This window comes from Schistocerca gregaria, chromosome 1 (genome assembly GCF_023897955.1).
Source record: "Schistocerca gregaria isolate iqSchGreg1 chromosome 1, iqSchGreg1.2, whole genome shotgun sequence".
Classification (NCBI taxonomy): domain Eukaryota; kingdom Metazoa; phylum Arthropoda; class Insecta; order Orthoptera; family Acrididae; genus Schistocerca; species Schistocerca gregaria.
In genome coordinates, this window is record NC_064920.1 from 990,561,238 (window position 1) to 990,585,353 (window position 24,116).

General features: G+C 43.8%; 1 protein-coding gene across 6 annotated transcripts in view; it reads left to right on the forward strand.

The window, feature by feature from the left end:
* LOC126278139 (uncharacterized) overlaps window positions 1-24,116 on the forward strand; it is a 219,808-nt gene that overhangs the window by 50,627 nt on the left and 145,065 nt on the right. For 2 of the 6 annotated variants that reach the window (XR_007550664.1, XM_049978041.1), the window contains exon 2: window positions 10,530-10,706. The exons of the other annotated variants lie outside the window; for them this stretch is intronic. The gene's annotated coding sequence lies outside the window, so the exon portion shown is untranslated. The remainder of the gene's footprint in view (window positions 1-10,529; window positions 10,707-24,116) is intronic. 6 annotated transcript variants of the gene reach the window in all.

The following is a 24,116-nucleotide window of genomic DNA, read 5'->3' on the forward strand; positions in this document are numbered from 1 at the left end:
AATGCCAAGGATCTATAGTTCTCTGTAAAATAGCGTAATTAAAGTTTTCATCCAACATGTCGGTGATCAAGCTGACGTCGAAAAAGAAGACAACAGAACAGAACCAAAACCCTTGAATCCGCTTATAAACGTTCTCTCACAGAGGAAGATCACTGCATAAAGTCTTAAATTTGTAATGCCATACAACATAACCAGTGAGCAAATGATAAAATCAGACACTCAGAAGTAAACGCTTTTTGGCCATGTTTTAACTTAACTGTATCAGCAAATGGCTATCCCGGTTCGTAATTATTTGTGATTCACAATCACAGTTGCAGTTTGCTTATTCAAGGGTTTTCACGGTCAACAAAAGTTCTATTTTCTGTACTTCATATAATTATTGACCGAATTTAAAAATTTAAAATGCTGCAAAATCAGCTGATTAAGATTTGTCTTAAACAGCACAATAAGAAAAGTATTACAGTTAAAAATTGTGTATATATCTTGAGGTAGCGCAACTCATCGTGCGCAAATATCCTGGTTACACATAGTGACTTGCAACAAAATTTTCACATAATTACAAACCGTTACCAGACTCTTTTTTTCGCCAACATCCCCCACGAGATAATGATATCGCATGCCATATTTTCCCTGTTTATGCAGTAGAACTATTAATTTATTGCTTCTTTACTCCTAGCTCAATTGGCAACATAATTTGCAGATGGTATCGGAATATGCCGTTGACTGTATCCGCAAAATTAAATAACTGTGCATTTATTTCTGGAGGTACGACATCATAAACATTGCGACTTCCTACTACTTTTAAACAAAATTTCAAACCTTTGCTAATTTTTTTTCTCGTTTAAAATCTTAACGTCAAATATTTAACACATTAACTCATTTGTAATCACGTAACCGTAGACTTAGACACCCTATTCTTTAAAGAATCGAAATACCATGTATACAATATCATATCTCCAGAACTGTATATCATACAATGGTATAATTTTTCCGGTACACTCAGTGATATATGTGGATATTGCCTGAAAACTGCATTTCGAATAGAAATAATAGTAAAGAGGTAATAAATTAAAACGACATGCCTAGTGCTGTGGTTTTACTGCATGAACAGCAAAAATGTAGAAAGAGATAACCTTTTTTCCTTTCATTATTTTGTGTGTCAGGCAGAAAAAGTTTTGAAACGTTTGAAATTGTTTATAAAGTTTGTTGGATGTCGTTAAAAGCTCTCATTGTCAAATAATGAATATAGTAATGTGCGCATTGTGAGTTTCTAATTTTAATACTTGCTGTGTGTGCAATCTAAGATTATAGCTCTTAATGAGCAGATTATGACAGAATTTTAGTTAAGGTCAATAATCAAGTGATATATTGAAAACTAAATTTTTGTTGCCTCCGGAAGCTGTTAGATAGGCAACCTGCTACTGAGAATGTGCCTCGGGTTAGCTGTTTGGGAATATCGGTAAGGCGGGTAGGGTACCTGGACACTTTACACATTACGTGAAGTAACAGAGAAGGGAAAATATTTACAAAATTTATTTTCTTTTACAACCTCGGCGAAATACGCTTGTTTGTACGTAAAATTACTCATTCAGAACATTTTAGACACCGAAGTAGAATATGTTTGTTGGAAAACACATCGATGAGTTGTCATATCTTCTAACGTTATACACTATTGGCCAGTAATAGGAGAAAAAAAGTCTGCGCATCGTACGTGGGGTTCTAAGCTGAAAGATTCCTGTATCCTTCTATGCGACAATCTGATCGCCTTGCCACTGCCGGTCTCTGACGAGGTACAAATATTTGACACGTACTGCACTGGTTATAACGCTGGAGTTGCAATCAGCAAAATACGATTAAATTTTGTTTAATACTTAAGGGTCTAAACATGTCAACTTCCGCATGTGTACCACCTCTGAAAGTGTTCTATGCTTTATACACTACTGGCCATTAAAATTGCAACACCAAGAAGAAATGCAGATGATAAACGGGTCTTCATTGGACAAATATATGATACTAAAACTGACATGTGATTACATTTTCACGGCGAAATCAGTACCCAGAACAACCACCTCTGGCCGTAATAACGACCTTGATACGCCTGGGCATTGAGTCAAACAGAGCTTGGATGGCGTGTACAGGTACGGCTGCCTATGCAGCTTCAACACGATACCACAGTTCATCAAGAGTAGTGACTGGCGTATTGTGAACGAGCCAGTTGCTCGGTCACCATTGAGCGGACGTATTCAATTAGTGAGAGATCTGGAGAATGTGCTGGCCAGGGCAGCAGTCGAACATTTTCTGTATCCAGAAAGGCCCTCACAGGAGCTGCAACATGCGGTCGTGCATTATCCTGCTGAAATGTAGGGTTTCGCAGGGGTCGAATGAAGCGTAGAGCCACAGGTCGTAAAACATCTAAAATGGAACGTCCACTGTTCAAAGTGCCGTCAATGCGAACAAGACGTGACCGAGATGTGTAACCAATGGCACCCCATACCATAACGCCGGGTGATACGCCAGTAAGGTGATGACGAATACACGCTTCCAATGTGCATTCACCGCGATGTCGCTAAACACGGACGCGACCATGATGATGTTGTAAACAGAACATGGATTCATCCGAAAAAGTGACGTTTCGCCATTCGTGCACCCAGGTTCGCCGTTGAGTACACCATTGCACGCGCTCCTGTCTGTGATGCAGCGTCAAGGGTAACCGCAGCCATGGTCTCCGAGCTGATAGTCCATGCTGCTGCAAACGTCGTCGAACTGTTCGAGCAGATGGTTGTTGCCTTGCAAACGTCCCCATCTGTTGACTCACGGATCGAGACGTGGCTGCACGATCCGTTACATCGATTCAGATAAGATGCCTGTCATCTCGACTGCGAGTGATACGAGGCCGTTGGGATCCAGCACGGCGTTCCGTATTACCCTCCTGAACCCACCGATTCCATATTGTGCTAACAGTCACTGGATCTCGACCAACGCGAGCAGCAATGTCGCGATACCATAAGCCGCAATCGCGATAGGCTATAATCCGACCTTTATCAAAGTCGGAAACGTTATGGTACGCATTTCTCTTCCTTACGCGAGGCATCACAACAACGTTTCACCAGGCAACGCCGGTCAACTTCTGTTTGTGTCTGAGAAATAGTTTGGAAACTTTCCTGATGTCAGCACGTTGTAGGTGTCGCCACCGGCACCAACATTCTGTGAATGCTGTGAAAAGCTAATCAGTTGCATATCACAGCATCTTCTTCCTGTCGGTTAAATTTCGCGTCTGTAGCACGTCATCTTCGTGGTGTAGCAATTTTAGTGCTCAGTGGTGTATTAAAAGTCCACTCGACGAAACATACTCATACACTTTCGAATACGGTACTCTTAGTTCGTTGTTTTGCGCTTTCAGTACCTATACACTTCCACTGTTCTGGAATTAACTCGAGACCATTTTTTAAGTTTCCCATCCATACATTGTAATGAGTTTTCAATATCAACGTACATGTTTCCGACTACAGATCCATTGGTCTCGGATTCTATCCTTGATCAGTCCTATGTTTTATGTCACTTTCATTTCTTTCACCACTGGCACTGTTCGCTAATGTGAAAAATGCTGACTGACTAAATCAATTCAGACGACCGAATAATTGAAGAGTCCACCACTTCCGATATGACAGTAAAGCTCTGTAGTGTCCAAACAAGCCTTCCTGCTTGCAAATATATCTAGGCGTTTAATACAAAAGCCAGAAGTTTAGAGAGATACAGTGTAATATATTCAGTCATCACAACAGTGTGCAGAGTTTCCACTGCGTATAATTTCTATTAAAATGAAAAAGTCTGAACCGGTACAACACCTGGTAGGCCTCAAGCTTAAACTATACGTATTTGTGTTCTTCACTGACGAGTGCCCATGAAAAAAAGCACACCGCGAAAGCACTACCCGAATGGGACGGAAATCGGCAGAAGTGACGTACGTGATCAAACAAATAAATAGTTACAGTCCTGGAAAAATTGAATGATTTATTCAAGGGGAAGATTTTCACAAATGAGCAAGTCAGTGACGCGTTGGCCCACCTCTGGCCCTTATAAAAGCAGTTATTATACTTGGCTTTGATTGATAGAGTTGTTGGATGTGGTCCTGAGGGACACCGTGACAAATTCTGTCCAATTGGCACGTTAGATCTCCAAAATCCTGAAATTGTTGGATTACCGTGCCCACAATGCTTCAAACTTTCTCAATTGGGTAGAGACTGGCGACCTTACTATTCAAGGCATGGTTTGGCAAGCACGAAGACAAACAATAGAAACTCTCCCGGTGTGTAAGTGGACATTATCTTACTGAAATGTAAGCTCAGGGTGGCTTGCCATAAAGGGGAACAGAAAGGGGCGTAGAATGTCGTCAACTTACCGCTGTGCGGTAAGAGTGCTGCGAATGAGAACCAAAGTGGTTCTGCTATTAAAAGAAATGGCGCCCAAGACCATCAGTCCTGAGTGTCGGGCCGTATGGCGGGCAAGTCAGGTTGGTATCCCATGGGTGTCTGAGGCGTCTCCAGACACGTCTTCGGCCTGGAATCTCATTGACTGGAGTACAGCTCTCTTCAGCGATGAGTCTCGCTTCGTACAGAGCCCCGATAACCACCGAAGACGTGCCTGGAGAAGCCCCGACAGCTGTGGGCTACCAACCTGACTGTCACCCGCCATACGGCCCTACAACTGTGAGTGATTGTCTGCAGTGTAATTTTTTTTTTCACAGCAGAACTCCTTTGGTTGTCATCCGCTGCACCCTTGTAGCACAACAGTTCGTCGATGATATTCTGCGCTCAATTTTGTTGCCCTTCTTAGCAAGCCATCCTGGTTTTACATTTCAGCAAAATCATGCCCGCCTGCACATTTTTACTGCTTGTCTTCGTGCTTGCCAAACCCTATCTCGGACAGCATGGCCCCGAATCTCTTCCCAACTGAGAACCTTTGTACATTATGGGCAGGCCCTCCAACCAGCTCGGGATCTTGACGACCTAACGCCCCAATGGGAAAGAATTTGGGACGGTATACCGCAGGAGAACATCCAACAACTCTAGCAATCAACACCAAGCTGAATATCATCTTTCATAAGGGACAGTGGTGGACCAACGCGTTAGTGGCTCTAAGCACTATGGGACTTAACATCTGAGGTCATCAGTCCCCTAGAAATTAGAACTACTTAAACCTGCCCGAGGCAGGATTCGAACCTGCGACCGTAGCATCAGCGCGGTTCCGGACTGAAGCGCCTAGAACCGCTCGGTCACTCCGGCCGGCAACGCGTTAGTGATTTTCTCAATTTATGAAGCTATTTCTCTTGAATAAATCATCCCATTTTTCTGAAATCATAACCATTTTTTGTCTGTACATGTGCATCACATCTACCGATTTCCGTCCCAGATTGGATAATTCCTTTGTGGTGCGCCGTTTTATCCCTCTTAGAGGGTATTTTCAATAGTGACGCAAATTACCCTTCTGCGCGTACGAGTAGGCCTAACCTACCTCCTTGGCCGAGTCACTGACATATGATAATGTGACCTGCTCCTCCCGAAAATAGCCGATAATCTTGCCCTTATAAGAAATTTTCCTGACGGTTGTTTAGCTGAGAAGCGGATGAGGTAGGGTGGCTTGCAGTTCATAATCGCCAATGTCCTACGTAAAATTCCGAACGCATATATAAAATGTTCAACGGTTGCCTGTACACGGCAGAGTTGAACGATAACAACTCCCGAGATTCGAGGAGGGACTCTTACCATTGCCGTCCGGTTTTCAGTCAAAAGGCGTGGACTCAATGTCGACAGCGAAACTAACGTGAACACGTCATGTGGAATACTTGAATTCCAAGGTTTGTCGCTCACAAAGTATCACGCGAGTGGTGTCCCGCGCATGGTGGAGAGCTGATGTTACAGTCCTACTCAATCTTTGCCGAGGCATGATTCATTCTATATTGGTTTACAGGTGCATGTTACATGGAAATGCTTAGACATATCCACTAAGCAACATCGGTACTTTGAAGTACCACGCCACACGAATCTGTATTGAGGAAATGAATTCTGTAGCCGTGAATGCGCTTTTGGTGGAGGCAAGGAAGATATCCCTTTCATTATAAAGGATTTCTTGGCGTAGATATTCATACTTAGTATACAGCAATGCAAATAGTTTATCCTCTCCTTTGTAATTGTAAGTACTTCAATGAGGACAAGGGATTCGAAAGAGTGGGGCACCTCTACTAATGCAAAGTTTCAGACAGCAAAGACATGTGATACCCGTCGTCCTGAAAGACTCTCCGTATCCCGAATTGAACTTGAAATATGAAGTACGGAATTATCGGCCCAGAATCTTTTATCAGCCTGAAGGGTCCAAGCCGCCATTCACTACTTCTACTGATAGCTCCCACGTGTGTGGCCGTCATCGGTCATAATACTCACAAGCAGCTCAAGAACACTACAGGGCACTGGTTTTGCGTACTTCATCGGGGATCCACTACCTTGGGCTTTGTTTCAGCTTCCGACGTAAGCCAGCATCTTCAGTGTCGAAGTTCTTGCAAACCAGTTAGATGACATTCCTTTTGTCACTGATTCAAGGAGTGCTCTGGAAAACCAAGGAAAGTAGCACTGGTACTACAACACTAACTGCCACTTGCTAAATATAACGAAGTTACTGTGCCAGTGTGAGAAATAACACAAACGTGTATGTTTTGTATGAGTCAAGGGACACTCTGGTATTGCATGTAACGAGCTGGCGGACCAGCTGGCGAAACCAAGTGTCATTGATGACCAACTTCACTGCACTTGCCCTCAACGAATAGATTTCGTTGCTGGTGTATAGAAATAAGTTCTTTAAGAGTGGTCACAGAAATATCAAATCTCACAACAGTGTACAGGAAGACTTTTACCGCAATACAGCGAGCATTCCGCTGAAAAGCTGGTTTTATAATGTGCATCCAGCAAGGTCACGCTGTTAGTCCTCACATCTTTGTAGGATGAACTTTCGGCCGTATCAGTACTGTGAAGTCCATCCAGCTGAGATAGCAGATATAATCTACGTGATAAAAGGGTGTTCGCATTAAGACAGACAACGGCGCAAATTTCTCAGGGCCTTAGTCAGAGTAGGAATTCCCCAACCTACATCTGTGACGAACCTGTTCACAGCGGACTATGTCAGTGTCTGTTTCTGCAAGAAGCGGATATCCAATTATAAGTTATACGCAAAGAAACCAGCGTTAGAATATGGTATTTATGGACTGTGTTGAGTGTCTTAATGGATTAGGTGTGCCATGAAGCTTAATTGGTATCAATGTAATTTACTATACATGCACTGTATATACGATATTGTATACCTAAATTGTAATTACTTTCTTCCCTGACTACAATGGTTCACGCAAAACATCAGTAACTAAAAAAACCCGCACCTCTCCACACTGTTGGTGGTCAGTCAGTAGGAACGTTAAATATTTCCGATGTCACCTATAACTACACACCATATATATATATATATATATATATATATATATATATATATATATATATATATACTACTGGCCATTAAAATTGCTACACCAGGAAGGTGACGTGCAACAGACGCGAAATTTAACCGACAGGAAGAAGATGCTGTGCTATGCAAATGATTAGCTTTCAGACCATTCACACAAGGTTGGCGCTGCTGGCGACGCCTACAACGTACTGACATGAGGAGAGTTTCCAACCGATTTCTCATACACAAACACCAGTTGACTGGCGTTGCCTGGTGAAACGTTGTTGTGATGCCTCCTGTAAGGAGCAGAAATGCGTACCATCACGTTTCCGACTTTGATAAAGGTCGGATTGTAACTTATCGCGAGTTCGGTTTATCGTATCGCGACATTGCTGCTCGCGTTGGTCGAGATCCAATCACTTTTAGCACGATATGGAATCGGTGGGTTCAAGAGGGTAATACGGAACTCCGTGCTGGATCCCAACGGCCTCGTATCACTCGCAGTTGCGATGACAGGCATCTTATCAGCATGGCTGTAACGGATCGTGCAGCCACGTCTCGATCCCGGAGTCAACAGATGGGGACGTTCTCAAGTCAACAACCATCTGTACGAACAGCTCGACGACGTTTGCAGCAGCATGGACTATCAGCTCGGAAACCATGGCTGCGATTAGCCTTGAAACTGCATCACAGACAGAATCTGTCACGGTGTCCCTCAGGACCACATCCAACAACTCTGTCAATCAAAGCCAAGTATAATAACTGCTTTTATAAGGGCCAGAGGTGGGCCAACGCGTCACTGACTTGCTCATTTGTGAAGATCTTCCCCTTGAATAAATCATTCAATTTTTCCAGAACTGTAACCATTTATTTGTTTGATCATGTACGTCACTTCTGCCGATTTCCGTCCCATTCGGGTAGTGCTTTCGCGGTGCGCGTTTTTTCATGGGCACTCGTCAGTGACGAACACAAATACGTATAGTTTAAGCTTGAGGCAGGTGTTGTACCGGTTCAGACTTTTTCATTTTAATAGAAATTATACGCAGTGGAAACTCCGCACACTGCTGTGATGACTGAATGTATTACACTGTATCTCTCTAAACTTCTGGCTTTTGTATTAAACGCCTAGATATATTTGCAAGCAGGAAGCCTTGTTTGGACACTACAGAGCTTTACTGTCATATCGGAAGTGGTGGACTCTTCAATTATTCGGTCGTCTGAATTGATTTAGTCAGTCAGCTATAGGGGGACCACAGATTAACGTGGATTGGAAGTCATGTTGTAGCTCAGCATTTTTCACATTAGCGAACAATGCCAGTGGTGAAAGAAATGAAAGTGACATAAAACATAGGACTGATCAAGGATAGAATCCGAGACCAATGGATCTGTAGTCGGAAACATGTACGTTGATATCGAAAGCTCATTACAATGTATGGATGGGCAACTTAAAAAATGGTCTCGAGTTAATTCCAGAACAGTGGAAGTGTATAGCTACTGAAAGCGCAAAACAACGAACTAAGAGTACCGTATTCGAAAGTGTATGAGTATGTTTCGTCGAGTGGACTTTTAATACACCACTGAGCATTAAAATTGCTACACCACGAAGATGACGTGCTACAGACGCGAAATTTAACCGACAGGAAGAAGATGCTGTGATATGCAAATGATTAGCTTTTTACAGCATTCACAGAAGGTGGCGACACCTAGAACTTGCTGACATCAGAAAAGTTTCCAAACTATTTCTCAGACACAAACAGAAGTTGACCGGCGTTGCCTGGTGAAACGTTGTTGTGATGCCTCGCGTAAGGAAGAGAAATGCGTATCATAACGTTTCCGACTTTGATAAAGGTCGGATTGTAGCCTATCGCGATTGCGGCTTATGGTATCGCGACATTGCTGCTAGCGTTGGTCGAGATCCAGTGACTGTTAGCACAATATGGAATCGGTGGGTTCAGGAGGGTAATACGGAACGCCGTGCTGGATCCCAACGGCCTCGTATCACTAGTAGTCGAGATGACAGGCATCTTATCTGAATCGATGTAACGGATCGTGCAGCCACGTCTCGATCACTGAGTCAACAGATGGGGACGTTTGCAAGGCAACAACCATCTGCACGAACAGTTCGACGACGTTTGCAGCAGCATGGACTATCAGCTCGGAGACCATGGCTGCGGTTACCCTTGACGCTGCATCACAGACAGGAGCGCCTGCAATGGTGTACTCAACGGCGAACCTGAGTGCACGAATGGCAAAACGTCACTTTTTCGGATGAATCCATGTTCTGTTTACAGCATCATCATGGTCGCATCCGTGTTTAGCGACATCGCAGTGAATGCACATTGGAAGCGTGTATTCGTCATCACCATACTGGCGTATCACCCGGCGTGATGCCATTCGTTACACGTCTCGGTCACCTCTTGTTCGCATTGACGGCACTTCGAACAGTGGACGTTCCATTTGAGATGTTTTACGACCTGTGGCTCTACGCTTCATTCGATCCCTGCGAAACCCTACATTTCAGCAGGATAATGCACGACCGCATGTTGCAGGTCCTGTAAGGGCCTTTCTTGATACAGAAAATGTTCGACTGCTGCCCTGGCCAGCAGATTCTCCAGATCTCTCACCAATTGAATACGTCCGCTCAATGGTGACCGAGCAACTGGCTCGTCACAATACGCCAGTCACTACTCTTGTATATTTGTCCAATGAATACCCGTTTATCTTCTTCATTTCTTCTTGTTGTAGCAGTTTTAATGGCCAATAGTGTCTATACTTGCACACTATGAAGAGGAAAAAGAGAGTCCACTGCAACATTTCTGTAGTTTCAGCGAGAGCTATTGAAAGTGTGTAGCAGTATTGAGATCCAACTACTGACTAATCATATCTATAGCTAGCCGCCTGTCTATAAGCTGCAATAGCAAGATCACCCGTAATGTAAAAACTGAAAGATCTCGCCGCTGCTAGCCTTCGTCTTTGAAGAGTCCCTCGACCTTACCTTCCCAGCGCGGCACTGACACCTCTCTCTCTCTCTCTCTCTCTCTCGGCAGACGTGCCGCGCGGGCGTCTGGCGGCGGACTCTTCCTGAAACTCGTGCCAACACCACGCCCTCAACCACAGGCTCGTCCAGATGTCCTCGACGTCAAACGGCTCCTCGCTAATGTGACTGGCGTGCGACAACACGCGGTCCTCCTACGTATACATCAACGTTCCTGAAAGACACTGAGGTATCCGAACAAAAGAAAAAGTTGTCCATTCTGTCTAGAAGAAAAACAACTGTTCACGCAATTTGTGATGTCACTTCAAAGAGTTCGCTTTTGGGAAGTTTGAAACTTATTAGCAGATCACTCACAGAATGTCTAGAAGAAAAGCAACTGTTATGCAGTTATCCTGTTATTTCAAAGAGTTCACTGAGAGAAGTCTGAAACTTATTAGCAGATCACTCACAGAAGACCGCCGCAAAATCTGTTCGACTTCTGGCGTGTAGCATATGCAGATAGTTTTCTTTATGTCATAAGAAACTACACTTTCAGTCTCCTTCCGAAAGTCACCTTCAGTAAATACGTATGTAACGTCACAGAAACTGGGAACTGTTTTTCATGGAGCCATGTTCTTTTTTCCCTTTCGATACGGGAAAGTTCGCCTTATACTCCTTCGTGAGGCAGCCGTTGTAAAATAACATGCCTTCCTTCAGCTTAAAGGAGAACCATGAAAACATTTTTTTTTTATGAATAAAGGTATCTCCTGCGCTTTTGTATCTTCGTATATTTGTTAAGAGTTGGGTAGCATCACAAGGTTAAGTTTCTGTTCGCACGATTCGTACTTCTCATTACGTAAGAAAGTGCTTCTATTTTCCCATTAGTGCAATCTCTCCAGCGAAAGAAGCGCTATCCTTATTTTTCACGTGTATTCTCGCTTTCTGTCAGCAAATATATCCACGTGTTGAGCATATATTTTAGATTGGTGCATATGTTCGTAGCGTTTTTGTTTTGCACGTTGGTGTTACCGGTGCTACCCGTTTATTTATTGATTTACATTTTTTTATCAATAGTTCATTGTTTCTATTTGAGTTGCATTTTTTCATTTGGAGATAGTCAGTGAAGCTCTGGACACTAGAAAATGCACATCTGAGTGGAGAAATCGGAACATTTCCGACATGTTTTTCTGTTTGAGTTCAATAGAGGGGTGATAGCAGCGGAGACAACCAGAAACGTTGGCGTCGTGTATGGGCATAATGCCATTGGACAGATCACGACAAGAAAATGGTTTCCTCGTTTTAAGGAGGGTCGTTTTGACGTTAGTGACACTCTACGTTCAGAAAGAACTTGAGGTTATAATGAAGATCGTTTAAACACATTAATCCACAACGATCCGCTCCAGTATACTCGAGAACTGGCAAATTCGGTGAACTGTTGTCATCCCACTATCATGCGATTTTTGCATGCAGTGGGGAAGGTTCAAAAATCGGGGATGTGTACCGCATGCTAAGCCGCAATCTCACAAGTCAGCGGCTGGCCGTTACGTGTCTGCTTGCTCGTCTTCAATTAGATCTTCATCTACATCTACATATATACTCAGCTAGCCACCAAGCGGTGTTTGGCGGAGGGCACAATTCGCGCTAAAGTCATATCCCCCCCCCCCCCCCCCCCCCCCCGTGTTCCACTCAAGGATCTCGCGAGGGAAAAACGACTGTCTGAACGCCTCAGTACGAGCTCTTATTTCCTTTATCTTTGAATCGTGATCATTGCGCGATTTCAAAGTTGGTGGTAATAATATATGCTCTACATCCTCGGTGAAGATTGGATTTCGGAATTTAGTGAGCAGCCCCTTCTGTTTAGCGCGCCGTCTATCTGCAAGTGTGTCCCACTTTAAATTTTCTATGAGATTTGTAACGCTCTCGCGATGGCTAAATGTACCAGTCACGAATCTTGCCGCCCTTCTTTGGACCTTCTCAATCTCTCGAATCAGACCCAACTGGTAAGGGCCCCATGGTTTGTGAACAACAGCGACCATTCCTAACTTATATCGTTACTGGTGGCGAGAAATCGTGTCTTTGTGCTACCATGAGGAAAAGAAAGTAATGGTTGAACGCAAAGCAGCAACTCCCCATGCCAGGACCTGCGTGCATTCACAAAAGATAATATTACATATGTGGTGGAACCGCGATGGTGTGGTGTACTGCGAATTGCTTCTCCGAGGTGTAACCATCACTGCTGACATTTAGTGTTAACAACTGAGACGTCTTGCTGACTCAGTCCAGGAACCCCGACCAAGGAAGACTGCATGAAGTGGTGTTACTCCACAATAATGCACGCCCGCATTCTGTTAGACTGACAAAGAACACTGCACAGGTGTTGGGTCGGGAAGTCATTCCGCACCCACTTTATTCACCTGATCTTGCGCCCTCAGATTTTTCAACTTCTCCGCGCTCTGTCGAACACCCTTCAAGGAACTTCCTTTCCGGCCAAAAATACCCTGCGAACATGGCTCGACGAGTTCTTCGCCTCAAATCCAAGTGATTTCTGCAGTCGCGAAATCGAGAAGTTACCCCAGCGTCGGCAGACTGTTGTAAATAGTGGAGGAGAATATACGAATGTTATTGACGAGTAAAGTTTATGTTATGTGTATTTGTTCTGTTTATTAACCTTATGGAGAAACGCTAAGAACTTACGCGCCAACCCAATACTATCTTAAGAATTGGCAAGAACTGCAAGTGTTCGACAGAATGACGTACATATTTTCTTTTAAAATTATGAACAGGTTATTCAAGAAATATTCGTATCTATTGCAGACTCTTTTTGCAATAACAGTATATGAGGATTACCTAGCGATGCAGGACATGTAACATGCACTTGCAAATCCTCACATTGAACACATTGTAAAACTATTTATTCATGCAACAAGACGCAATAAATTTTCTGTTAATTTTCGGTGTACATGAGGTATCCAATTTTCTGTCTTAAAAAGCCATATAGCATGATCATCTGGAATACCGTTCTGTGTCCCCAGGATTTCCGTTCAAAATGACATATCTATTTTATTTAAAACTCCAGAGGTATTTAGTAGAGCACACAGTTCTCTGTTCACACATCCTGTTCCATCCATAAATCCGTTAGCTTTTAAAATCCTCCACAGTCCTTACAAGCACCTCTCATGCGCAACTCTTAAAATTTTGTAAACCACTTTAGCCTGTTCATTATGCCGGAGCACGGACGGTAGGCTTACGCCTAGCCTGAAATTTCATCAGCCGAAGTCGGATTTGGTAATTTACTGTCTGTACACATAACCATATTTTAATAGACTAAGAAAGTAGAAGCCAACCATGACCATATTGTAGTGCAACTTTCTTGATAAAACTATCTGTCGTTATTACTAAAGCGGATTTTGTGAAATTTTTTTGAGACTTTTCCGCAACACTGAGAAGTCAGATGAAGCCGTGTTACAAAATGTTCAAATGTGTGTGAAATCTTATGGGACTTAACTGCTAAGGTCATCAGCCCCTAAGCTTACACACTACTTAACCTAAATTATTCTAAGGACGGACACACACACCCATGCCCGAGGGAGGACTCGAACCTGCGCCGGGACTAGCCGCACAGCCATGTTACAAGTTGTCGCATAGGTTCAATATTGTTAAATGTTATTCAAATAGTTCGTTTATAAAATGTACGTTCATTTACAGTAATGTAAAAACATTTTTACATGTTCACTTCTCAGTGTAATAAGCTTTGCACTGTGTACTTGTAAATATATTTAAGAGAAATATTGATAGTAGATTCACTGATTTTCCATGAAAAATTACGTGTGTAAAGCAATAGAAGAAAATTCTAATATTAATCTGGCCCCTTAACTTTTAGCCTCGAAGTATTTTAATTCCGGATATCTACAGGTATATCCGCGGATATCTATATTGTCTAGGCTTTTACCCGCAAAGCAATTAATTAGATGTTGTGTTTGAAATTATTGGTATTTTAAACGAGACCTGAAGGGTTCACTTTCTTCTGTATCTCGGAGTTTGCAAATCAGCACCGAACACTTTAGTGCCTTCTCAGTCGGCAGCGGAGGGTCCATCACCATATCCGATACAATGGCCAGTTGCCACTACTGTTAAAACAACGGCGGCGCCGATGACAACGACGACATTCGCGATGGTGTTTATAATACGTAGAAAATACATTACAAGAACTAAGTATTCGACATCGACGTTCCAAGTAAATAAAACTCAGCATCTAAATCCCTAAAATTTATTGGTAACGTTTAATGTTCGGTGTCACCAAGGTCAGTAAAAGATACGAGATTGCTAATTTGGAAATGGCATCGGTCATTTGACCGTGCCCGCCTAACATCCGCCACCACCGATTTAAGAAGACACGGAAATAAAAATCAAGCTGGCCAGACTAGAATTTAATCTTGATACCTTCCAAATACGAGTTCAAGGTTATCGCACTATACAACCAAGGTGGTAAATTTCAGAACTCTCTGTGCGTCTTAGTTCTCCCACAGGCAGGCGGAGAATAAATTCTCTGTGGCCTTCAGTGGCATTTGCATCGTACATCCATTTAGCTGTTTACGGATTCGGTGCTAGTTAGCACGAGATAGGCGTCATTTCAGTGGAATGGCTACCAACGTTTTAACGGCAACCAACCACAAAATAAATAGCCATCGTCTTCAAAGGACGCTTGGCGTTCAGCGCACGCAGAACTGAAAGTAGTCAGTTTTACTTCCTACTAGCTTTTTGGTCGCTTAGAACTACTTAAACCTAACTAACCTAAGGACATCACACAACACCCAGCCATCACGAGGCCGGGAATCGTGTGTGTGTGTGTGTGTGTGTGTGTGTGTGTGTGTGTGTGTGTAAATGGAAAGGATAGTTTTAAAATCGTAATTGAGTATCTATTTCATCTTATTTCTTCATAGTAAATCAAGTTCCTTCTTTTTTTTAAAAAAAAATTACCTATTGCTGATGTGCTGGCTCGTTCCCCTATTGTTTGTAAGTGACGTTCACGTTGATTTTCAGATACACTAGGCCACATTGTGGCAGGAACGCATAGCCTGAAATAGATGGTGTCGTTGATAATCAGTTCCACTTCTTCGCGTTAATTCTTTCTTTTCTTTCCGCTGAATCTGACCGACAGTCTTCCGTTTCGTTTCAGGATTATTGAAAACAGTAACTAACCGTCGTTCGAGAAAAACGCGCTTCGCTGGCAACTGTTTGATTTTCCGCACACAATGCGATCCCACAGAGGACGTTAAATATGTCTGTGGTATTCAGCCGTGTGGCATGATCTTTGGCCCCAAAATTCTTTGACAAAATTACTGCCTCTCTGCAGTGTTTATTCTCGCGACCTGATTGACGCACCGAAGAATGTAAATGAGGGACAGATTATCCTTCATTCTGTAAAATATTCCAAGTCAACCAGATACAGGAAAGAAATGCAAGTAGGTTTTTTTACAACATTTTTTCATGCCCCCACTCCCAATCCCAACCCCCACCTACATGTGTAGTAAACTTCTGTTGTTCCCACGGTAGATTTGTGGAAATAATGAGTCATGTTTATGCCAGATTTTGTTAAAATTACTCCAGCAGTACATAACTTATCGTTTTATGTCACCCCTTTTCACCCAGAGCTCGGTCATGGGGGTAGTACAGACGTCTTATTGCCAAGGTAATTTTTCCAGATAGCAAGTGATACATATCTCAAGTTTGTCAGAAACTGGTTGAGGCATTGCAGAGACATGCAGATGTGTTACAGTCTTTGAATCGCCACTGCGCCTAGGAGTGAAACATCTTCAGGACTGTCACCAAGGAGCCTAGCGACTCCGAAAACAATTTATTCGAAATTTATAGCGGTCCTCATCAAATATTTTTAGGTGTCACGGCTTCCCATCCGTCCCCCCCCCCCCCCCCCCCCACGCACCGTTGGTTAGGGATGTATCCCTCCCCCCCCCCCCCCCCCCCAGAATTTTTATGCACGTAATACAAACAAAATTTAGTTGATACTGCTACAGACGTTCCTGAGGTGTGCTATGTCCATTTTTACCCTCAACCTACCCCTATGGGAGATAGGTAGTTCTTAACCCCACAGTGATTCATTCTGTGATATGTGATATTTGGTTGAAACTAATCCGGTGGTTTAGGCGTAGACGTTATACGTACATACATACAGACATAGATTTTTATAAATATACCAGTCACTGATATGGCTTCGCACAGCTAGCAATAAGCATCTACATAAGGATAACTTGTCTGGCGAAGCGGTAAATTTATTTGTAGCTCACTGAGTAGAGTTATGATTAAAATTCTGTGAACAACATTAGGTAGTTGAACACTTTCTTATTCATATTAATTACACGTTTTAAGCAGCACACAACAGGTAAGTTCTCAGGAGGGACGAATGTTATCTCTTCCGCATTTAACAGGCATTTGGAGTGACATCTTTTGGCAATGATGGGAACTGCGGCCTGCCTCACCGCCCGGTCCTTTGCCGGCAACCCACCTCCACCGCCAGCCCGGCGTCAGCTTCGTACTCTGCTGCGTAACATTTTAGTCGCACATTTCCCATCACATCAGACGCCAGTGCCAGTCTGGCATGACATGCATTTTCTGTGTGACATTTTCCTACATTTACCTTCAAACCCATTAAACATTAACTCTAAACCGAGAAAGTGTTCTGATCAGCTTAGTTTCTGATACGTTTCCATCGCAGGTCGTTTAAGAAATCGCCGTAACTTAGCGCCGACCTCCCGTCAGCAGTATCTGGGGCTGGCTTGTCACTGTAGTCGGGCGACCTCACCCATATAATATGTTAGACCGGTGTCCAAAATTAAAGCAACAAACAGAAATTTTGCAAAGTTGCGTTTGTTTTGCCACAAAACAGCATAAACAGGTGATAGTAAAGTAGAAACAATGTAAAGAATACAGAACGTAAACAACTGTAGCGGTCGCGTGGCTCCAGACTGACGCGCCTAGAACCGCTCGGTCAAACGGGCCGGCTCAGCAAGTATGGCGACGATTGGGGGGGGGGGGGGGGGGTATTCTTCCAAGTTTTTCAAGAGGCGCAGCGGTGACGCTCAGGACGTCACAGTGCGGGGAACCATCCCATAGGACGTGACGTCACGGCTGATAGTGATGGAGGGAACTCTGACGAAACAACAGACCATCACGGACAGTATGCATCCTCATGCTATAGTGTAGTGTTGACATTTTTCAACAGGACAATGCTACATGTGTCTGTTAACTGTCTGCATGATGTTGAGGTACTCGCGTGACCAGCAATATCTCCAAACCTGTGTTTGACAGGAAATGTATGGGGCCTGCTTGGACACAATTTCCGTCCCAGTGACGTTATCTAAGATATCGAAGCCCTGTAGGAACGTTTGTGTCCATATCACTTCAGGTGAGGATACAACACCTTACTGGCATCCTTCCCAATGGAATGAGTGCATACATACAGGCCTGAGGGGTGCAGCGTCACTGATTAGGGGGCTCGTACTGGAAAGTGCTTTCTAAATTTGACTCCATTTTGCAATGAGTGAATTAAATCACAAACCCACTCAACCTGATGCTACATTTCGTTTCCTCCTCCCCTCTGGGTGCTTCATCTTTTTGTCAGGCAGTGTACTCCGATCAACTGATCTTCAAACTCCTTCACCATCTCTGATAGAGTTACAATGTTAGCTATCATTTTTAATTCCCTTTCGAAATTTCTCCTTTCCTGTACTGCTTCTACATTGTACTGATTAAATAATTTTGAGGAAAGGCTGCAACTCTGTCTCACTTCTTTCTCAACGGCTAATTACTTTTAATATCCTTTGTTTCTTATTATTATAGTGTGAAATCCGTGCAAGCTATAAATACCCTTTCGCTTTTTAAGGATTTTTACGCGTACTAAAACACAACGTTCGCTGTAGTAGCACTCGTCTGTCATCCACATAACGCAGAAACACGTGACACTCTACTAAGAAAAAAAGAAGGGAAGCCCCCCACATAGTGCTTTTCTTGTGACTCTTGACCACATGTTGTTGGTGTTGTGGTCTTCAGTCCTGAGACTGGTTTGATGCAGCTCTCCACGCTACTCTATCATATGCAAGCTGCTTCATCTCCCAGTACTTACTGCAACCTACATCCTTCTGAATCTGTGTAGTGTATTCATCTCTTGGTCTCCCTCTACGATTTTTACCCTCCACGCTGCCCTCCAGTGCTAAATTTGTGATCCCTTATTGCCTCAGAACATGTCGTACCAACCGGTCCCTTCTTCTTGTCAAGTTGTGCCGCGAACTCCTCTTCTCCCCAATTCTATTCAATACTTCCTCATTAGTTATGTGATCTACCCGTCTAATCTTCAGCATTCTTCTGTAGCACCACATTTCGAAAGCTTCTATTCTCTTCTTGTCCAAACTATTTATCGTCCATGTTTCACTTCCATACAAATACTTTCAGAAATGGCTTCCTGACACTTAAATCTATACTCGATGTTAATAAATTTCTCTTCTTCAGAAACGCTTTCCTTGCCATTGCCAGTCTACATTTTATATCCTCTCTACTTCGACCATCATTAGTTATTTTGCTCCCCAAATAGCAAAACTTCTTTACTACTTTAAGTGTCCCATTTCCTAATCTAATTCCCTCAGCATCACCCGAGTTAACTCGACTACACTCCATTATCCTCGTTTTGCTTTTGTTGATGTTCATCTTATATCCTCCTTTCAAGACACTGTCCATTCCGTTCAGCTGCTCTTGCAAGTCCTTTGCTATCTCTGACAGAATTACAATGTCATCGGCGAACCTCAAAGTTTTTATTTCTTCTCCATGGATTTTAATACCTACTCCGAATTTTTCTTTTGTTTCCTTTACTGCTTGCTCAATATACAGATTGAATAAAGGTGGGGATGGGCTGCAACCCTGTCTCACTCCCTTCCCAACCACTGCTTCCCTTTCATTCCCCTCGATTCTTATAACTGCCATCTGGTTTCTGTACAAATTGTAAATAGCCTTTCGCTCCCTGTATTTTAACTCCTGCCACCTTTAGAATTTGAAAGAGTGTTTCCACTCAACATTGTCAAAAGCTTTCTCTAAGTTTACAAATGCTAGAAACGTAGGTTTGGCTTCCCTTAATCTATCTTCTAAGATAAGTCTTAGGTCATTGCCTCACGTGTTCCAATATTTCTACGCAATCCGTACTGATCTTCCCCAAGGTCGGCTTCTACCAGTTTTTCCATACATCTGTAAAGAATTCGCGTTAGTATTTTGCAGTTGTGACTTATTAGACTGACAGTTCGGTAACTTTCATATCTTTCAACACTTGCTTTCTGGACCACATAGTAAAATTGTTCGTAATGCTCCGATTCGCGTCGCAAACTAGACAGTAAATTCTCCTCGTCTGTTAAGAATAGGCAGGTTGTGTACTGGTAGGCCCCCGGAAAGAGACGTTCAGCAGGGTCTCCGCGAGAATGGTGACCCCGTTAAGTGGCAGGACGAGTGTGTCGCAGTGCGACGCCAGCGGCTAGGTGTGGGCGCGACCTGCGACCCGTGACCTCGGCCGTGTGACGTGACGCGACTCGCCGACCGCAGCGCACGTACACAGTCGCCGTCCGTCCCCTGTTCCTGCACCTCTGTCTGTGTTGGATGAATTTGCGTTCCATTAAATCAGTGCACTAATTTCCGCCTGTTAACTAAAATCAAGCCCGTTTTGGTAGTGCACTGTCATCTTCAAGCATGGGCGTGCGTGAGAGACTCGAGCCTGCCCCCACCCCTCTCTCAGCCTAGGAAGAGGGGCGCTTGCCTCCTCCTAGCATCTTGACTTTATTCGTTACAGAATTCTCAGTATGTATACATTATCTGATCAAAACTGTCCGGACGGCTATTAGTGGAGATTAATATGGGGTGTGTGCACCATTCGCCTTTACAATGGCTTGAATTACCCTGGGGAGGATTTTATTGAGGTTTCTAAATGTCCATGCGGAATGGTAGCTCATTCTTACTCAAGGACTGAAACCAGAGAAGGTAGTGATATAGCACGCTGGGAGTCTGTAGCGAAGTCAGCATTCTAGCTCAACCCAAAGGTGCTCTATTGGATTTAGGTCGGGACTCTTGGAATGCCAGTATTTTCAGGAATGTTATTTTACACAAACCATTGCCTCACAGATGAAGCTTTATGACAGGATGCATTGTCATGTTGATATAATTATTGTCTTCTACTGTGAGCAGTGCACACTGCTGTAAATAGTGTTAATAGTCTCTCCCATGCAGCGTTTTCTTTAGCGCTATAAGGAGACCACACCGCAGTTACGAAAAACAACCCCATACCGTAATGCTATCTCTTCTGTGCTACACTGTTGGCACTGCGCATTGATGGCAAGTAACGTCCTCCAGGCGTTTGCCAAACCCAAACCCTTCCATCGGTTTGCTACAGGGTACCAAGTGATTCATTACTCCAAATCACTCGTTTCTACATCTACATCCATACTCCGCAGGCCATCTGACGGTGTGTGGCGGAGGGCACCTGGAGTACCTCTATCGGTTCTCCCTTCTATTCCAGTCTCATATTGTTCGTGAAAGAAATATTGTCGGTATGCCTCTGTGTGAGCTTTAATCTCTCTGATTTTATCCTCATGGCCTCTTCGCGAGATATACGTAGGAGGGAGCAATATACTGCTTGTCTCCTCGGTGATGCTATGTTCTCGAAACTTCAACAAAAGCCGGCCGGAGTGGCCGAGCGGTTCTAGGTGATACAGTCTGGAACCGCGCGACCGCTACGTTCGCAGGTTCGAATCCTGTGTCGGGCATGGATGTGTGTGATGTCCTTAGGTTAGTTAGGTTTAAGTAGTTATAAGTTCTAGGGCACTGATGACCTCGGCAGTTAAGTCCCAAAGTGCTCAAAGCCATCTGAACCATTTGAACTTCAACAAAAGCCCGTACCGAGCTACTGAGCGTCTCTCTTGCAGAGTCTTCCACTGGAGTTTATCTATCATCTCCGTAACGCTTTCGCGATTACTAGATGACCCTGCAACGAAACGCACTGCTCTCCGTTGGATCTTCTCTATCTCTTCTATCAACCCTATCTGGTACGGATCCCAAACCGGTGAACAGTATTCAAACAGTGGACGAACAAGTGTACTGTAACCTACTTCCTTTGTTTTCGAACTGCGTTTCCTTTAGGACTCTTCCAGTGAATCTCAGTCTGGCATCTGCTGAACCGACGATTAATTTTGTATGATCATTCCATTTTAAATCACTCCTAATGCCTATTCCCAGATAATTTATGGAATTAATTGCTTCCAGTTGCTGACCTGATATACTGTAGCTAAATGATAAAGGATCTTTCTATCTATGTATTCGCAGCACATTACCCTTGTCTACAATGAGATTCAATTGCCATTCCCTGCACCATGCGTCAATTCGCTGCAGATCCTCCTGCATTTCAGTACAATTTTCCATTGTTACAACCTCTCTACAGCATCATCCACAAAAAGCCTCAGTGAACTTCCGATGTTATCCACAATGTCAGTTCTACGGCACTCCCCTGCGGCACACCTGAAATCATTCCTTCTTCGGATGACTTCTCTCCATTGAGAATGACATGCTGCGTTATGTTATCTAGGAACTCTTCAATCCAATCACACAATTGGTTCGATAGTCCATATGCTCTTACTTTGTTCGTTAAACGACTGTAGGGAACTGTATCAAACGCCTTGCGGTAGTCAAGAAACACGTCATCTACCTGGGAAACCGTGTCTATGGCCCTCTGAGCCTCGTGGACGAATAGCGCGAGCTGGGTTTCACACGATCGTCTTTTTCGAAACCCATGCTGACTCCTACAGAGTAGATTTCTAGTCTCCAGAAAAGTCATTATACTCGAACATAACACGTATTCCAAAATTCTACAACTGATCGACGTTAGAGATATACACAGCTGGCCATTAAAATTGCTGCACCACGAAGATGATGTAACCGACAGGAAGAAGATGCTGTGATATCCATATGATTAGCTGATCAGAGCATTCACACAATTTTGGCGCCGGTGGCGACACTTACAGCGTGTTGACGTGAGGAAATTTTCCAACCGATTTCTCATACACAAACAGCAGTTGACCGGCGTTGCCTGGTGAAACGTTGTTGTGATGCCTCGTGTAAGGAGGAGAAATGTGTACCATCACGTTGCCGACTTTGATAAAGGTCGGATTGTAGCCTATCGCGATTGCTGTTTATCGTATCGCGACATTGCTGCTCGCGTTGGTCGAGATCCAATGACTGTTAGCAGAATATGGAATCGATGGGTTCAGGAGGGAAATACGTAACGCCGTGCTGGATCCCGACGGTCTCGTATCACTAGCAGTCGAATTGACAGGCAACTTTTCCACATGGCTGTAACGGATCGTGCAACCACGTCTCGATCCCTGAGTCAACAGATGGGGATGTTTGCAAGACAACCATCTGCACGAAAAGTTCGACGACGTTTGCAGCAGCATGGACTTTCAGCTCGGAGACCATGGCTGCGATTATCCTTGACGCTGCATCACAGACAGGAGCGCCTGCGATGGTGTACTCAACCCCGAACTTGGGTGCACGAATGGTATAACGTCATTTCTCGGATGAATCCAGGTTCTGTTTACAGCATCATGATGGTCGCATCTGTGTTTGGCGACATCTCAGTGAGCGCACATTGGAAGCGAAAAAATTGGTCCAACTAAAAAATTCATATTTCTTTTGTACCACACGAATTTGTAATAAAAAATGGGGGTCCTATTTAAAAAAAAAACGCAGTTGATATCCGTCTGACCCATGGCAGCGACATCTAGCGGGCCAGCCATAGCGCCATCTGGTCACCCCTTTCACGTTAGACAAGTTTCGTTCTTTGTAGTTTTTTCGTTTGACCCTTATTTCATGAGATATTTGGCCCGGTCACGATCAGTGGTCCACCCTGTATAATAGAACAGATGCTGAGACTTTTCCACGTGCCTTGAAGGAAAAAGGCGGAGTTCTTACGCATAAACTGACGGAAAAAATGGCGGAACCAAGAAGGGCTTGTGCAACATAAATGAAAGTTGGTTGGCGTGTTTTTACATCTGAAAGGTAATTGAAATTTCGTACGAGTTACGTGGGAATGCCCCTAGCAACACCACTATGGGGATACAAATCAGGTTGACTATACGAATACACGCTGTAACAGTCGTCAGCGGTAGTTACCTTTGAGATTGGATGTGGTAAGTTGCTGTTAGCCAAGAATGCCTTTTAGGTGACAAAGACGCCATTATCAACACCTTACTGAGTTTGAAGGAGGTCGTGTGACAGGGCTGCAAGAAGCTGGCTGTTTTTTCCTTCTGAGGTATTTGCAGAAAAACCAAGCAGGAAAGTAGCCACTGTACATGATCGTTTGCAGCGGTGGCCACAAGAATTTACTTCTATATCTTCAGCTACACTCATGTTCCTAAATTAAGGATAATGCTGATACATGGTGAAACAACGCTGTGGTGGGCGGTCTGCGCGTTTTAATCACCTCAGGGTATGATCATGCGGTGTATTTTACCTGCGGTCGTCGCACCGTGGCGCTGGCAGCAGTCCACATACATAGAGGTGTGTTGGTGAATGTCAGAGTACGGTGCAGCAAGTAAGTGTGCAGGCGTTTTCAGACGTGCTA